This window comes from Lathamus discolor, chromosome 4 (assembly GCF_037157495.1).
Source record: "Lathamus discolor isolate bLatDis1 chromosome 4, bLatDis1.hap1, whole genome shotgun sequence".
In the NCBI taxonomy this organism is placed as follows: Eukaryota; Metazoa; Chordata; class Aves; order Psittaciformes; family Psittacidae; genus Lathamus; species Lathamus discolor.
The window spans coordinates 73,623,489-73,639,471 of record NC_088887.1 but is presented as its reverse complement, the minus strand read 5'-3'; the positions used below and the strand labels follow the sequence as shown (position 1 = coordinate 73,639,471).

Genomic DNA, 15,983 nt, shown 5'->3' with positions numbered 1-15,983 from the left:
CAGCCTCTGCCCGACGTTAGGAGACCAGTGCTGGCTTCCACATTTATCTCCCGAAAGCGCTGAGGCCTGGGGCATGTCCTCTGGCTGGCAAGAGGGTTTTGCAGAGGAGGATGCTGGTGTGTGGGCTGCTTGTGCTAGGGATTGCAGTGCTGCAGTCCTTATTGGCATGCTGAACATGCTCCGGCAGCACGGCGCGCCGCTGTCCTGGAGCTCTTTAAAAGGAGCTTGCCTTTAAAAACTTCGAGCTTTGCATGTATCTCTTTACAATTCCTGTGCATGTTTTAGTTCCCCTCTGCTAATGTTGGGGGACATTTTGGGGTTAGGTTGCTTTACTGCCATAATGTTAAAGGGGCAGGAGGAGCCAAAAAACTCTTAAAGATTTTCTTTCTGTGCCACAGTGGAGCAGGCATGAAAGGCTTTGGAAGTGGCTGCACCAATGTGTTTATAAAGCCAGTGCTTTTCTTTTTTGCTTTTCTTTTTTTTTTTTTTTTTTTTTTACCTTTTTTTTTCCTTTTCTTAAAAAAAAAAAAAAAAAAGAAAGGACCTCATTTAATGCTCATGACTTTGCAGTGAGGCCACTTTCAAAGGCTTTGGTATCCACAGTAGCAGCTCTTTGAAGTGGAAACGCCAGGGGGGAGACAAACCAGCAGCTTAATTCTTGGTGTAAAAAGTCCTAAGTGGTCAGAAGCCACAACATCCACCTCAAGGGGAGAAGTTGGAGAGCTGGGACTAAATCCATCTTCCAGACCTCACCTGTGAAGATAGACGTGGTTGGACACTTGTGTTGGACATGAGGTATCCAGTCCTTTTCCTCTCTTTTTTCCCCACTGCCTTTTTTTGCCCCCTTTCTTTCCCTGTTCTCTTGAGCAGGACACAACCACTGAAGGGCAAGGGAGTGAGTCCTGAGAACAAACACGTGTTTCTGCAGTGGGTTTTTTTTTTTTTGCATTCCCAAATTGATAAATCATCCCTCTGGAGTGCAGAGCAGTTGGCACAGCTCCTTGTGTGATCTGATGGTCCTTGTGTGCATGTGTCTGACCTGTTAGGTTGGTGGCTTCCTGGTGGCCCCAGGAGATTAAGCCATGCCTTCACGTTCTGCATCGTCCTTTGGAGATAGATGCCTGTCTCCCCTTTGGCATGAGGACACCAGAGATTGAGCTTTTTGGTTGCCAGTGCACATTTAAATGCCTGAAGATAGGGGGAATGAGTTCACCATCTCTGAAATCCATGTGTTTGAAATAGAAGATGGAAGTGTTGAGTTTCTTATGGGAGAACTTGAGGATCAGCATGTCCCTAAAGATCCATAGCCAGCTCTGGCTGCAGAACTAGGCTGCTTGTAAGGAGTTGCAGTCCCAAGGTGGAGAAGGCAAAAGGGTCAGCTGGCGACAGCAGTACATGCCTTGACTGGCGCATGACTCTAGCTGTTAGTCGCCAGGGATGAGAGGCACTCTGAGGAGGCCTTTCCTTGTCAACCACTGAATTTAGTATCCGTCAGTGATTCTAATGACTATTTAAATAACCTGATTAAGTTGAAAAATTATTTTTCACTTGTTTATATTTTTTGACCTTCAGTACATCACCTGTCACTTAATTTCACACTCTGGCTGTTTGGCATATGCAACGATAGAGCTCTCTTTTGTGTGGTTTCCTAGGTGGTAATTCACTGAGTCCCCCCTGCCTCCTAGTCAAAATTTAGTGGTCCTCATCATCCATCTGTATGAACATCATGTTCTTTCTGTGGTCAAAAGCATCACTGTGGCCTTTTCATACATGTCTGTCCTTTTGTAGTGCTGTTGGTGCTGTTGCTGTTCACCTCCTCTTTCCTAGCTCTGCAGTAATCTCCGGGATGAGTGGCTCTGAACTTGATTTATCACTCAAGAGTTACATGCTTCGTGACTACACATAGTAGCGTAATCCTTTTCTGGTTTTCTTTAATACTGCCAGATCTTCTGCTTGCTTTGTACTCCATCAGCTGCTGAGTATTTTGCCGCAGTTTTCATCGAATTGCCCGTAATGTCCACAAGGTCTTTCCTCTGTGGTAATGTCTTGTTCAATCCTAGTGTTGTATAGGTACTATTTATTACTTTTCAGTTCTTTCCTTCATCTGCATTATTTTGCCTTTGTGTTAAACTGTTGTATCACTTTATCATCCAGTGTACTCATTATCATGAGAACCTTTTGTAATTCTTTACAGTTGGCTTCAGATACGACTTTGCAAAAATTTCATGTTAACTGCAAACTACCCTTTATTGTTTGTGGTTATGTTGCAAAGCAGAGGATGAAAACTCTGTTGCCAAACTTCGTTATGAAAATTACAGTAGAATATTTAAAGTAAAAGCATGATCTTTAACAATGTGATTTTGCTTGGTTCAGGGGCTTTTGTAAAAGTGGTTGACCCTGAACTTCTGGTCTGACGTCAGTCTGCATATCATCTGCAAATGCTTAGCACTTTTAGCTACCATTTTAAATTAAATGTCTTTCAACATTCATAAGACTGACATCATCATGAGAACTAGGTCCCACAAAAATCAGCAGGTTAAAAAGGTGAGATGGTTAATTTGCTTTCATTTTGCTTATTTTTGAGCTTTTAGGATTTGTGTTTTCTTGTTCTTCTCTACAGTTGTCAGAATAGTACTCCTTAATAAAAAATGACAATTCCTTGTAAACATACTTGTAGATGATAAAGCTTTGTGAAATGCACTTATGTTTTCAGCCTTCCAGTGAAACGGGTGAGAGGTATCTGTGCTGCAGCAGGATTGTGTAGTGAGTCCTTAAGCTTGAGCATTCTTGTTTGCTTTTTTTTGTTAGAGGAATGAAATTAAAACACACTTAGTTGTAGTGGTCTGTAGTGGTCTACTTTGGTAAAGATAACTACCTGTATCTCAACCCTCTTGGCCTGTAGATGCCAAAATTTCAGCATACTTTTTACTTGGGAGAAAGGTAAATGTGCTGGGTTTCATTTCCGGAGTGCTTCGCTGGAAGCTAAAAATGGATGCCCTGAAACAAGACTGTAGACACAGCAGGCAAGTTTCTACTTTTCTGATTTTAAAGTACAAAACTTTGTGTGGCTCTGTTGGCTCCAGTGCTGCTGTTATGAAATTTAGTTGTGCCTTCTGCATCAGCAGGATTGTTCTTTCTGTATTTTTTTTTTTTTTGTGGTGAATGTTCGGCAATAGCAAAGCCAAAAAAAAAGTGGGACCTTAAATTGTGGATTTCCATCCCAATTTACAGAACCATAATAATTAAATTTAAGAATTCCCAAATCTTTCAATATGTAAATTTCTTTCCCCATAAGAAATCCTAAAATCATAAAACTAGAATACCACTGCATCTTTTTAGTCTCTCCCTTTTCTGTCTTTTTAGAGCATAACAGCACTTTTTTTTGGTAGCAGACAGGCAGTTCTGTTCAGTTGCTATAAAGTGGTACCATGGTTACTCCTATTTCAGATGATGGGCAGAGGAATAAATGTGGAGAAGAGCCTTTCAAGTAGGTTTTCAAGTTGAAGAGCCTATGCATTGTAATAAAGTGGGTATCTCTGTGAAAGCCAAATATTGGTAATGTATACTTTGCAGCTCATAAAGTAGCAGATGATTACTGGAGGGGATAATTTTGCTTGAGAGAGAGTTGGTTAATTTGTTTGGGGTTTTATTCTATTCCGATTTGATTTTTGTCTTACCTGCTTTGTCCTGGAAATGTTCTACGAAATGGAAAGAGGTCTTATCAAGTGTCAGGGCTATGTATGTAAGCTGGAGGTTAGAAGATATAAAATCTCTTATTTACAAGCTAAGCAGATACTACATTAAAATTAGGCACATTCAATGCAAAAACTAGCAAAGTTGATTTTTGGAATAGAAATGTGTGTAAGCGCAACAGCAGCAGTCTACTTTTTTATGTTTATATGTGGACAGTTTTTTATCCCTGAATGTTATGTTGAGGTTATTTATTTGACCAAATACAAAATATTTTTTGTGCTATTTATTGGCTTTGAAAGCTAATGTCAGATTTTCTGTGTTACAAAGACAGAGCTATCTAGCAAGGTAAGATTTATGAAGGGTTAAAGGAAAATTTTGAATTTTGATTTAACATAGAAGTTGTGCAAGGCAGTATAAATCATATGGTGCAAAACAAAATGTGACTTTAAATACCCATTTGGGATTAAGCTTGAAGTGCAACAAATGAATTAAACCTTTGAAAACAACAAAACTGTCAGGACTTATTTTAACCAGTCCAAATTTTCTGCTGCGATGTGAGCAGAAAACTCTCTTTTGCCAAAAGCCAGTTCTACTCAGTGTCACAAGCATATCCATTGCTTTGGAAGCGCTGGTGAACACCGAGCTGTGCTTCACAGTACTGACGTCCCCAGCAGGAGGGAGAAATCTCTGCAGTTACAGGTAAGCAGAGATGGCAGAGGAAGGTCTGGAAAAGTGCTTTGTCAAAACATTTCTGGGAAATATATTAAGTTTTCACTGCAAAGGTGTGGCAATTCATTGTGTCAAAGGATGAAAGAACTCTTTCAACTTCTCTATTGAAAAACAATTTACAGTGTATTCTTGAATAACTCTGTTCTTATCCATTATAATATTTAAGTTACAGTAAATGATTCAACCATATGAAAATAAAGTTTCAAGATGGAATTGTTTTTGTATTGCTGAAATACTTCTTTCTCCACCCCTTAGCATTTTCACGTTTCATTCAGCGAAGTAATTGAGATGCTGAAATTTCCTTCAGGAAAATAGGAGAGATTTCCCCCCCCACCCTCTGTCTTGCTCTCTTTCTGTATTAAATGTCTGAGTTAAAATAGAGAGAGATGTCCTTTAAAGATCGAGAAAATATTTTTATTTAAGACAGGGACATGCCTGGGTCTGGGACCTAGGAGTACTGGATTAATGCTGCCTGCCACTCAGTATTGCTGCCTGAATCCATTCTCTTTTCAACTTTAAAATAACAGAAATGAAAAGGAAGGCTCTGTACATTAAAGTTGCTTTTCCAAGACACTAGCAGGTTTGGTTTTTTTCCTTCCAGAAATCTGAATGTAGTTTATGTCCCCTTTTACTATTGCAGACAACTGAAGTATGCACATGGCAGAGAAGTAAGTATGAAGTCATCCAATGTCCTTACTTCAAGCAAATAAACTTTCTGGGTTTGTTCCTGTGCATCATCTCTGTGTGTTAAGTACTTTGTCTCCTGTTACTTAGAAAAAAAAGAAAAAGAAAAAAAGAAGGTTTATTTTCCGAACTGAAACTGGGTTAAAAAGTAACTTTCCTCCAGTGGTGGCGAGCTTTTTGGACAGAGGGAGACATGTTACACAAATTTTAAACAACAGATCCATATGACCCATTTTTATTGGGTCAGTGCTTCTTAATCAGTGTTCAAGCAAAAAGGAAGGTCAGCAGCAGTACTTCACACCCAAACTAAAATTCATCATCCTAGAGACCAGAAAAAAAATGTTTGCTCTGGTAGGCAGCATCTGCAGGCAGTTACTGTGTGCTTCTTCTAGTTGTAACTCCATTATTTGCCTTGGGATTAAGTAGAAGTTTTTGAGATTTCCAGAAATTCACCAGAACCTGCAAGTAAAAGCTGAGAAAAGCTCTTCTTTGGCAAAAACAGTTTTACAGGAAAAGTATTCTGGTTTTGAACTCATGATACCTATTTGACAACAGAATAGTGGCTCAAGAAACACAGATTTATTTTATTCCAGGGAGAATAGATTTCTATTCTGTATTGTCAAACACAACACAGGTAGCCTCTTCAGTTTTAAATGTAGGTTGTTTTTCTGTTTGGGTTGTTTTGTTGTTTGGTTTGTCGGGTTTTTTTTTTTTTTGGTGAACAAATAAATGGCATGAATTTTGAAAAGAGAGTAATTTACTGACATCCTCACAACTGAGCTTGATTGAATATTTTCTTTACTTGCCTTGAAGGACCAAAGATAATCAGGCAGGAAGCAATCTCTCTGTTCAAACACAAAAAGGCGACTTACCCTCAGGAGAGACCAGTAACCTGGTGAATGCTACCTTTTCTTCTCTAGGGCCAGTACTGGTTTCTCCTTGACTGGGAAGAGGCTTTTGGAAAAAATGGCTTTTAATGAAAGATTTCAGCTTCTGTTATACAAAACATATGCTGTCTGAATGTTAGCATAAGAACATTATTAAAAAAATAATTAAATTGCCTTTGAAGTACTTGATAACAATCTGCTATTCCATAGGTGACTTTCAATTTAGGTGGCTGATCCATCTTTTTATCTCCTATAAGATATAAAGTGTTCTGGCAGAGATGCTTAATCTGGCTTTGCATTATGTCCCATGAGATACGTAAGAACTAAAGCGCTTGCATATGTTCTGCTTCATGAGGATTTCTTTAGGTTTGGAAGTAAATAAAACTGTTGTTGCGTGTTATGTTCATGGTACTAATGGAGAGAGATGGGGGAATTGAATCCTTGCAATAAAATGGCTGCTAATGAAGGCTTGCTTGGGCAACCCTCTGAGAAGTAAAGACACTATAGAGGTTTCTTCCTTTCCCTGTTGGAAGCATAATCCCATTATTATGAGTTGCTGCTTCCAGAATGTGTTGAGATGGTTGTGAAATGCTCCAGGACTGGCAGAATGCAATTGGACTGCCTCACTTGGGCTTCTTTGTACATGCTCTTGAGTTTCCCTCCTTCTCTGTTGGATTGCTAAGAAAGGATTGCTTCTGGGAGTGGTCTTAGGTGATGCAACTTGGGGTGCAGAAGGAGGGGTCTTGGTATTTCTTCCTCTTCTTGTAGGTTTTAAAAGTGCTTTTCTCCGAGCTCCCCTTTTGCTGGGATGAACAGGCACATTCTCGCTTCACATTTAACCCATTCAGGGGTAATAAAAACCCCAGTAACAACACAGATTCACTTAAGGAGGTTTGTAATCAATCATCTTGCTCCCCAGCACCATTTGCTGTTTTCAAATCTTTGTAAATCTCAAAGTCCTGAAGTGTTTCCTTCCATATCCATGTTCCTCTCCTGAGAGTCCAGGCTTTTGTCAACAATTATGAAAATCAGCCAGGCTCCCTCTTGGTACCCTACTTTCCGCACACATGATGAAAGACAGTTCTGACAGAACAGCATTGAAAAAGGGAGTGGGCAAATCCATGGAAGAAAAATCCAGAGAGACCTATTAAATACAAAGACATCAGCTTTGTATTTAATACAGCTTCCAGGTTTCTGGAAGAAGATTCGTGGGAATTATCATGCTCTGCCTGCCCTGATTTTGCACTTCTCTGTAGACATCTGGTCTTGGCCATGATTGGAGACTGGATATTGAGTGAGATGGACTCTTTGGCTGACCTGCTAAAGTCATCCTTGTGTACTTTGGTATCCTGCTCTCAGGTAAAATGCAAATGGAGAAAACAGCACAGAAATGCAGGTATCTTACCCAGAACAGCAGTGCTCCTTGGATTCTGCGCAGGGAATCTGTACAGCAAAAAGGGCATAGTGATTAGGAGGTGAACGGAGTTAATAGCATAGGTAGTGCTCTTGTTGTCCTTGCCTTGGGAGCTTTGTTTGGATGTGCCATGCAACCTCCCAGAGCTGGGTAATTTTTTGGAGTATATTATTAATAAAGCTGTTGTCAGGCTTCAACATGTTTTCAGCTTGCAGATTCAACATATCTTAATTTACATGGTTTATTGAGACCTGTCCTTGTCTTTTGGTACAGAAGGATGCTGTTTGTCACACAACTGCGTCAGTAAGAGTTCTGCCTTCTCAGCTTAGTAGGAAACCAGAGTAGAGAAAATAGAAAATTGACAACAGCCTGGGCTCTTTTAAATCGTGCTCCTGTGTAACAGCATGTTGTCGGTCCTTTGGCTGGTGAGAACAGTCTGATCATGCATTCCCTCCATGCCAGTCTATAAAAATTTCACAGTACATAAGCACACTTTTCTATAAATATTTTTACAGTCCTAAAAAAAAAAAAAATATAAATAAATACAATGCACGTCTGCAGCTGGATGCGAGTACAAGCCCCTAGTGCACTGGGGTACCCTTCCCTGGGTAATTCGGTTTGATTAATAGGTATTACATGGTGCTCTCTGCCAAAAGCAAAACATTTGTTTCCACAATAGGCCAAGTGATAACGTCATTGCTGCCGGGGATGATAACACAGAAGGCACAGAAACAGAAATTGCTTTTGCCCTCCTGTCAAGGTGGGAGCAGAATTTTGTGTATGAAATTCATACACTTAAGAGGATAAAATCAGGATTCTTTGGACTTAGAAGCAAGAAGTGTTTCAGTTACAGACAGTGAGAGAAGGTTAAGTGGAGTGGAATGACTATCATTCCAGGGGGAGGATTTTGCTAGAAGAAAAACTGTTTTCTACAACTGTGTTTTAACCAAAGCATAATGAGCATTGGTTTTATCAGCATAACTTCCGAAGCACTTCCTATTAGAAGATATTCCTGTGGGCTCCAGTCATCTACAGACTTGAAGTTCAGGAGAAATATTTCATGGTCCATTAGCAAAGTAGTACAGGGGATGTGGTGGATGTGTCCTAGGCTGTTGTTTAGCAGTCAGGTACACCTTCCTCCTCACCTGCTTCCCTCGGGACAAAGGACATTAACGTTATTATGTTGCAAAGTCCACTTGGAAGTAAACCGGCAGGTTTTAATAAGAAGCTCATTGCCGTACTGTAGGTAGTGTGGGACATGCTAAAGAGCCTGACCTTGCACATTAGTGATCTTGACAAGGAGAATATGGCTCATTTAGCGAAACTTATATGTGGAGGTCATGCTCAGTTTAAATAAAATGGACCGATGTTTTCTAACCTGTCCCTGGACTTCTCTTAGCTTAATAAAATAGGATTGACTTTGAGTTCATCTGAATTACAGCTGATAAGTGTTCATCTCTGGTGTATAACAGGAAAGGAGAGATGTTGCAACAGTTATCTCCAAGTCAAGCAAATAAAATAATGGTTCTTTTGTAAGTTGGGGCACTTTTGACTTCACCTGAGTTTAGGTCAATTTAACACAGGAACTGGGATTAGAATTTTAGTCCTTTTGGCTCCCAGCTGCCTGGTCAATTTAGTGGGTTGCTTTTCTGTTAGTGCAGTTCTGGCTTCTCTTTTGAGCAATGCTGTTTTGCTTGATGACAAATGGAAGCTACTTAACATCTGAAAGTGGAAAAAAAATCCTTAAAATGATCAAATAAATGTTTATAAATTTAATTTGAAATTTGTAGAAGAAAACTCATTCACTATAATTGTGGGGTGGGTTTTTTTTTTTTTAAATGTTACAGTAGCAGAAAGGTTTTCCCTTCATATTTCAATCAAAGAACAAATAACATGGAAGTCTGTCTTGTTTCCCCTTGTTTCTTGAATACAGGGAATATTGTTTTTTGTGACTTCACAGTAGTTCTGAAAAGAGCCAGATGCCTGGTTCTGGTTTTAATGTTGTCATTTTCCCGAACTATACAAAGACATTACTAAACTCTACTGCGAAGCACTGGAAGAGGTTGCCCAAAGATGTGATAAATGCTCCACCTCTGGCAGTGTTCAAGGCCAGGTTGGACAGAGCCTTGGGTGACATTGTCTAGAGTGAGGCTTCCCGTCCCACGGCAGGGGGGTTAGAACTAGATGATCTTAAGGTTCTTTCCAGCCCTAACTGTGCTATGATTCTGTGTTACCCAGTCTTATTCAATATCTAGTATTAGGTTACATATCAATAATATGAATGTTAGAAATTGATTCAAGAGAAGTATATGAAACTGGCATAGTACTCACTGGGTGAATGATACCTCTGTGCTGTCGCACCACCTTCTGGCCCTGTTTCCTAATCTGGTTGGCTGATGGAGTGAGAAAAGCCTATTCACCCCACAACAATCTCTTGAAGAATGTAATTTATTCAGATGTGATTAACAAGCGTGCCGACTGTCACATTTTTTGTCTGTAAAATTGCTTTTTTACATTCACATTCGCATATTCTGACATAAGATGCTCTAGGATCTTAGTTAGCAGCGGTTTGCACAGTCAGGCAGGCTTAAATTAGTATGTGATGAATGAGAGTCAGCCTCGCTCTCTGGGGATAGGGAGCACATCCTGTGGGACATAGCTTCATAATTACAGGAACTGGCAGGGAGGAGCCAGACCTGCTGCAGGTGGGGTGGTGGAGAGGGAGAGGGGCTGCAGCCTGCGCTGTCATACCCTGTCCCGCTTGCTCTGCTCTTTACTCCATCAGGCATGGGGCACTGGTTTCCAGTTTTAGCCTAGGATTAAGATGTAGCCTTGGTTCCTCAGCAGGGAGTCTGGGGGAGGGCGAGAGAAAGCAGTGCGGGGGAGTCATGGAAATGGCAAGTAGCTGGAATTGAAAGCGATGCTGGAGTGTGCTTGTGAAGTCATGACGGTCCTTTGGTGTGCAGCATCTCTTTGGTTTGGAGGCCTTGAATGCTATTTAAAGCACAAACAATGGGGAAAAAAATGACATTTAAAAGAATGTAACAATGAGGTTTAGTTGAAAAGCTGAAGCAAAGTCCCTCCATCTTTTGGACTGAAGCAGATGCCAATGTCTCCTAAACGTGTGTCTGTGTTATGAGTGCTTTGAAAGTGGAGTCAGTCCACTGTGCAGCTGCAAACAGGAGGTATGACTTAGTGGGATTTAGATGCTTTTTCCTGGCCTTAAGGGTAAGGGTTCAGTAGCTGTCAGTCTTTAAATTTTCCACTGTGAATGTTCAAGGTAGTTAACTTGATCTGGTTATAGAAGAATCCCTATGTGTAAAGCTGACACAGAGAAACTTTCCGATGGGTTTTGGCTGTAAACATAGCAAACTGCAAAGTTTCCTTTGCAAATGTGGTCAGATGCTGAAGGAGTGGCAGCTTTTTTGAAGGAACACAATGCTTGTCAGTAGTCTGAAGATGCATCTGTAGGGTGGGGCACTTTGGTTAATCCTTGCGTTTGGATGGTCTGGAATATCTGGGAGTGGTTGTATTTTATCCCGCATTGTCTGTCCCAGGTAAAATCACTGGCTCAAAACTATTAAGTACAGGTTGAAGGGAATGGCTAAACTGGTGGTATTATATTTTATAGAGCAGTTTATCTCCTGGACAAATAGGAGTGACATGAGAATCTGAGCTAAGGTAACGTGGATAAGATGTTGCTAGTTTGCGAACTTGCATTGCGGAGTGTGAAACTAGTGATGCTTATAGTTAACTGTGTCAAAGGGTAGAGAGCTTGTTTCCCTCCCTGCTTACAACTTCCAGGCAGAGCTTAAAATTTCAACTTGAAATTCTTTGTGCCTGGTGTCTACTGCAGGATCACTGTTTTGTTGTTTGGTTAAAAGATTCCTGCGGTGAATTTTAAGACTACGGACATGATTTTCTGGAAGTCAGCGTCATGAATTTGCGTTTGTATGTGAGCATATAAAAGTTGTAGCAGCAGGCTGCTTTGGGTCAGGGCTTAGAATTGGGCAGTTCCGTTTTCCTGGGGTTAGAGATGTGAGTTTGGTCCTCTTGAAAGTGTTCCCATGTTTAGGTAAGCGAACTGTCTCTCTCGGAAGAGTTGCAGTGTATGTGTGCTGGGGTTGAAAACTGAGTTCTCAAGACATTCTCTTGGCATTAGAGTATCCAGCAGAACCATTTTGGTAACTGTAGGTTGGTCCTGAAGGTGAGTTTTTTTCTGCGAGAGTTCAGGTGTTTACCTGAATTTGGGCAGCGGTCTGTTCTGACAGCAGGCTTTTGCCTGAAAGAGGAATACCCTGCTTCCAGAGTGTAGTGAGTCTCAGGGTTTTTCTTTTTCTTTCTTCATGCCTTATTTTTAAAACGCTATTGTAAATGATCGGATTTGTGAAGCTAAGTATATTTAGCACATCCCCTCTGTTTTTCAAACATTTTAATTCTTGAGTTTCTGGTATATACATAGAGGAAATATATGGATCATGTTGATAAACTTTGACAGTAGGAGCAACAAACTGAGCCTGTCTTGACATTTCTTACTGAAGATTTTAAAATGATGAATAATACAGAATGTTTAATTCTCTAGGAGTAAAGTAAAATGCTGTTTTAATGCCTTCTAAATTAACTTAGTGGTCCCACTAGAGATCTGTGTTGCGACCATGTAGAGGACTCTGCTGCTTTACTGGAAGTCATCACCTGCAGAATTAACTTTTTGAGGATGAGTTCTTTACTCATTACTGCACGTTATCTACTGAATGTCCAGAAGTCTCAGCTTCTCCATTAAACAGATACGACGTAATCCATTGCCACATAATCTGTTTGACAAGTGAAACTACTGTACGAAAGCAGCACATATTTTGTACAGAGCAAGAGTTTCTATTTTCCAGCTGAGAGATCCAGCTGGTTTATAATAGGACAAGGCTTTGTGCTCGTTTGCAGCTCCTAAAGATGCTGGGTGCCTAGTATTCCTCAGAATGTGAACCTTTTCTGGGGTCTCTGAGTGCCTGTGTGCTTTGAACAGATCTGGAGCCTACCACAGGCTCTTTCCAGCTCTCTCAGGAGAACATGGAATTGGCAAAAACCTCCTCTTCCTCCATGTTGTGCTAGCTTTCCACGAAAGGGAAGTGGTGCTTGTCTGAAAACAGAGGTTTAAAGTTAAATAGTTTTTACAAATACAAGTTTGTGAATTTAGTTCAGTGTGCATGTGAAAACATTTTTAGATGTGTATTCTGGATCAATTCCATTGATCCAAGTGAGTGAGAGACTGCAAATAAGCAGCAGTAGTTGAAAAACAAAACAAAGACCCTGACACCACAACTCTTAAGTTAGTTCTTTTATACTTGCTATGTTGAGGGCTTTCTTCAGCAGCAATATTTTGAATCTCAGTTGCCAATGTGTAAGTTTTGGTAGTTTGTTTAGTTTGCAGTTCGTAAGTTTTGGTAGTGGTGTGGTTTAAACCGATCCACACAGCTCGTCCACTCACACCCCCCACACCCCCCCCCCCCCGACCCTCCCCGCTCCCGGAGGGATGGGGAGAAGTATCAAGAGAATGTAACTCCCACGGGTTGAGATAAGAACAGCCCAGTAACTAAGGTATAACACAAACCACTGCTGCTACCGCCAATGATAATATTGATAAGAGAAAATAACAAGAGAATACGATACCACCGCTGAACGAGTTCGATCCCCCTGAAGAGAGGGAGCCTGCCCTTCCGGGTAACTCCCAGTTACCTCCCTGGGCATGACGTGCTGTGGTACGGAATACCTCTTTGGCTAGCTTGGGTCAGGTGTCCTGTCTCTGCTTCCTGCCAGCCTCCCCTCATCCCCGGCAGAGCATGAGACTCACAAAGTCCTTGGCCAGAATAAGCATTACTTAGCAACAATTAAAAACAATCGGTGTTATCAGCTCTCTGCCCAGGCTGGAAGTCAAAACACAGAGCTTGCACCAGTTACTAAGAAGGAGCTCCTGGTAAACCCAGGACAGGTAGTTTGTGGGGTGTGTAGGCATGATCTGGAGTCATCAATAAGAAAACAACAAAATGAAACCCCCAAGCAAATGAAAAAGCAAACCTTCTGCCATGGTAAGGGACCCCGCTGGTGCTGAGGGCTCTAGACTGGTGAGATCCTGTTGGTTTTGGCAGGACAGCTAACTTTGGGTGATACATTGGGACACAAATAGAAGTTAGAAGCAATGGAAAGAAGAGTAGAGTTCCCATTTGCTGAAGGCCCTGGTGTTCTCCATATGGTGGGAGAGTGGGTTTTGTGACAAAAGGTCAGGGTGCCCTGTGATGTTAGTAATGGCCTGTGGCCTTGGAAGCATTTATTATTATTGTACTTCTGTAAATCCCATGTTTCTTTCCCTCACTTACTTCCCTCTGTTTACCCAAACGACTGGATATTTCCCTGTAATCAGTCTCTTCTGCTTTCATAAAATTCCTTCATGCCTTTTTTCCCCAGTGTTCATATCCTCTCTCCGTTTTGATTCCACACCCATCTTTTCTGTATTTCCCATGAAGTCTCTCTCATCCTTCATTTTCTACAACCAGCTATTTCACTTTCCTACCTTCCACTCCTGTTTTCTCCTTCTCTTGAGCTCTTTCCTCATATCTCAAACTTTACTTCCTTCGGTTTCTCCTGTAATTTTTCCCCCTAGTTTGTTTTCCCTCTCACATTCAGGCTTTCCAGGTGGCATCTCTTCCTTCACCTTCCTGGTGGAGGTGATGGGCAGAGGAGGTATGGCATGTGCCTGTTTGTGGTCATGAACACACAGGCATGTAAGTGATGGGGATGACGCACTCCATATTCTCCTGTCTCCACCATGTTTGCACCTGCCTCCTGCTGAAGGCATGGCCTCCTTCAGAAAGGTCTCAGCTCTGTCTCTCCCAAGACTGCAGGAGTAGAAACTGCTGGAGCACTCACTGGCTGTCGAGAAACCAAATAGTGTTGTGATTTTTGACAAGATGTGGATTTTTGAGACTTTTTGTGTTTCCCTTTCTTTAGAAAATGTTCATGTAATAAGAAGATAGGAAGTAGGATGATGCTGTATTTCACTTCTCTTCTACCCTCTGCCTGCCCCCCTCCACCCTCCCTGATGCTTTTGGGTATTCTTGCTGCAGTTTCACGAAACTTCATATGTGATTATTGTTCACTTTTTAAACGCATGGCTGCTGCCATTTATAAACTCTGTGCTGTTTGCTTTGCCATGTGTGATATCTGGTTTTCTTTAAGCTTAACACCTACTACTCGAGAAACAACTTTGTCAAGTTTAGTAGTATGCAGCCCGGGAGAGTATTACTACTTGTGACTTTTCAGCAGTGTGTGGTATAACATTTACCCTTTTCCCCAAATTTCCATCTGTCTCCTACAGCTATTACTGAAAACCGTTACTGGCGTTTCTGAATTGGAGTGGATGGCTCTAGGGAGAATATTTCCTCTTTCACATTTAGCCAGCTAAATCATCAGCCCAACAAGCTATCAGTAAACAGGCTCTTGTGGAGAGGCTCTCCTCATCTTTCTCCCTCTTTTTCCTTTTCATCAGTTATAAGTATTTTCTCTCTTTTTTTTTTTATATTCTCAGCTTAACCTAACTCTTCATTGATGCTGTGGGAAAACATTGATAAGAGTATTTCATTTGAAGAATACTTAGCTCATGTACTGTACCATACTGCAATTACGTAGAATTATTTAAAAATGTACTAATTCTCTTACAACTCATTCTTGATGACCAGGTAAAGTTAAGTGTCATCCAGACCCATCTTACTGCATGTTGGTCTTGAAACTAAACTTTTGAGCAATTAGAATTGCATTACCTTTATTCATGCTAGCAGTAGCAATTTTGGTGCAGGTATCGGTCACGTAGTAAAACCCCTTCTGCTAGCATTACAAAGTAATAGAAAAGCCTTTTGATGTGAAGACCTGAAAGTCAGACCTGGGATCTGTTCCTGAAACTGTGTGGGAGTAATTCTTACTCACATTACTAACAATCCTCACTTCAGTTAAATCAGATGAATCCAAGCACAGAATGGTAATTATTCTGGCATGGGAAAGCTCACTGTTTTTAGAGCTATTTTTATTGATGTGTTTTAAAACCTCACTTATTCCAGTCCTTCCCCCTTTCTTTATTCTTGCACAGAAATAATCCATCACCTGTTTCTGGCTGGTATTTGCAAAGTGAAAGTTTCTTCCTTTGAAGCTGAATAAAAGGAAACATCATGTCCGGGTTTCCCTGTCTGTGTATAAAATAGAGGAATTCATTAAAAAATATTTATAGTAGCTAACCCTTTGATTTTCAGATTTGCTTATCTGTAAAATATCCTAAGTATTTTGTAGTCCACAAATAGCTTAAGTTCTGTATTTAAGTCTTTAGATTTTGATGCTGAATCATCTATTTGTAAAGTTACATGAAAGCTAATTTAATCAGAGAAAAATTGATATAAACACTGCTTCATGTTTGAAATAACTCATTAGATGATGATGATTTAGTGGTGAGCCCTTTCATAGAAGCCTTTCTAAAACAGCCTTTAGCTTAACAGGGAAACTAACTCTATTTTCTGTATGCAGAAAGGTTTTTTTTTCCCCTA

General features: G+C 40.7%; 1 protein-coding gene across 6 annotated transcripts in view; it reads left to right on the top strand.

Moving 5' to 3' along the window:
- Window positions 1–15,983, top strand: part of MBNL2 (muscleblind like splicing regulator 2) — a 114,887-nt gene that overhangs the window by 21,755 nt on the left and 77,149 nt on the right. The window lies entirely within an intron of this gene.